This window comes from Amphimedon queenslandica, unplaced genomic scaffold (assembly GCF_000090795.2).
Source record: "Amphimedon queenslandica unplaced genomic scaffold, v1.1 AMPQUscaffold_12227, whole genome shotgun sequence".
Taxonomy (NCBI): Eukaryota; Metazoa; Porifera; class Demospongiae; order Haplosclerida; family Niphatidae; genus Amphimedon; species Amphimedon queenslandica.
This window is the reverse complement of record NW_003547534.1, coordinates 1,495-4,087: the sequence shown is the minus strand read 5'-3', so window position 1 is coordinate 4,087 and position 2,593 is coordinate 1,495.

Sequence of the window (2,593 nt, the reverse complement as noted above, 5' to 3'; positions counted from 1 at the left end):
TACGTGTATATGTTAGATGTACATGTACATGTATGTGTACTTTTGGCAAGATTTTAACAACACAGTACTGTGGAGTAACAGTTTAATTCCTTCATACACACACATGTATCTACACGTAAATGAAATTACGTGTATTACATTGTAAGGCAAGCATGCTGCTAGTAGTGTCATGACCAGCAAGCATGAAGTCAAAGCAGAGACCAACAATCTGTTTAACAGTTAGTACACATGAAGCATTAATTTAATTGCCAAAGTTTAAAGTAACTTTCAAAATTTCTAAAAATATCAAATTTTGATTGAAATTAGTTCCAACTTTACTTATTCTTCAATTCCTAAGCAGTATCCTGTATCGAAAAAATCAATTACAAGTACAACCATGCCCACTTAACTTAAATAAAAGTTAATGAATCACTAGTTCATTTCGAAATTAAAAATGAGAATATTTTACTATTAAAAACAAACACAACATGCAATACTTCTCAATTGCTGTCAAAACTTTTTGGATTTATGAATTTGATGAGAACGTGAACAATAAAGCATTTTAAAGTTGTGGCCAATTCTAACAGTAGTAACCTACTTAAACACTTCTGAACAAAAGACCTCTAGTACTTAATACTTATTGGAAATCAAACCAAATTATGTGTATCTATCACTATAACATGAGGTCTTTCAAGGCAGGATTTTATTAAGAATAGCCACATACCCCCTAAAATATTTTTGCTCCATAAAAAATCTACAATAAAAGATGTTGTGCATGTTGCTGATTTCATTGTACTAATTTGAAAAGCGAACCTTTTTAAGCATTAATACAGGATTTAGAAATGCTATTTTTAGTCATAATGGTGTGTTTATTGTTGTTCTAAATTTGTGCAAAACTAGTATTGCTTAGGTTTCAATATGAGTGTTGATCAATACCATAAATGTGTCATGGTAGTTTTTCTATGCATTTAAATAGGGGTCAATATTTGAATACATCCATTACATTAATTGGCTACAATATACTATTTAAAAGACATAATCCGCTGATCAATTAAAAGCAAGCACCAACTTAAAAATTAGCTTTCATTAAATGGTTGTGCACTAGTTCTTATCATACTGATAGTGTTGTGATACTAGCTAAAGGTTACAAGCATCATGTAAGAGAGAATGAAGTTAATAATTATTGTTCAGATAGTTGATGATCATTATCAGAGATATATTAATCAAAAAGAATAATTTGGTAGTGACACCTCATTATAAGGACTATAATAAGTCGGTATTGGACCTTGAAAAAATTAAAAACTTGTATAAAGGAGATTTGAACCAGTGACCTCACATATAAGTCTTCAATAATGATACTTCAAATTATTTTAACCCCCCCCCCAGCCAGACATTTATTTGAGGATATGTGGTATCACCCGGTTCGTACACTTTTCCCGTCACATTAGATAGGAAAAGTTCGGAACCCTCCCATCACACATGACTGTGAAAGTTCCGGTTATTAACTAGTTATGTATTAAATTTAACCCCTTATTTATAAGAATGGCTGCTGGAAAGAAGACCTTTAGTACTGTATGCCATTGTGCATCGGAGCAAGCCACATGAAGGTTACAATAAAGATGATGGTATGCTGAAAACTTCAGTCTTCACCTCTGATGATTTCCTGCAGCCTAGCACCTGGTTTGTACATGTATTCAATTGTGTAAATAATGTGTGAGCCTGAACTATACTATGCATCAGCAATATTGTGCCACATAATGCTTTGTCATCATTCAGATGATATTTCAATTGTAATGTATAATAAGTCAATGATAAATGTATATGTATAATTGCTAACACGACGGTTATGGAGCTACACATGTAGCTGTCGCCTGCTTTTCACCTCATGATCCATCTAGTAATATATTTGAATGGAATGGGCCCTTAATATTTTGCATTTTCTAGTAGAATTGAATGATAATGATGACGCAATACTCAATTTTACATTTTTGTTCAATTTATTCCTTGTAGCCTAATCCAGGCTACATAATGCATGTAAAATTTTGTGTACTTTGAACATTGAAGATACTATTGGTACCACACTACTTGTCCTCATTTTAAAACTACTTTGGGACCACCAGGCCTGGAAATTGTTATACAGGTCTATACTGTGTTGTCATTGTACAATAATCAGGTTATGGGTCTGATGATACAGCATAATTGTATTTGATTTAGTTTTATCTATAATCTTGCTTCACCTACCTATACTATAATATTATACCTGTATAGGATGAATTTTAAGCATGGAAAAAACATTTAGGCCTTATCAAGAATGTTTATTGAGTAGCAAAACTTTTGGTAAATAAATTAAACTGAAAATAATGCTTTGTTGAAAGTTTTATAAATTAAATCACTAATAGTGCAACTGCTTGCAATTGAAATCTCCATTATAACAGTTATGCCCAGAGTGCCTTGTCTATGGTAGTCATTGTGATTGTTTACTTGTACATGTATGGTCTCAGACGATTCCTCATGATTTATGCATTGAAGTTCCACAGTCATTAATCATGTAGTCTAAGTATTATTTGCTACATGGTATTATAATGTTTAGTAAAGCTGCATAATGCACGTTGTA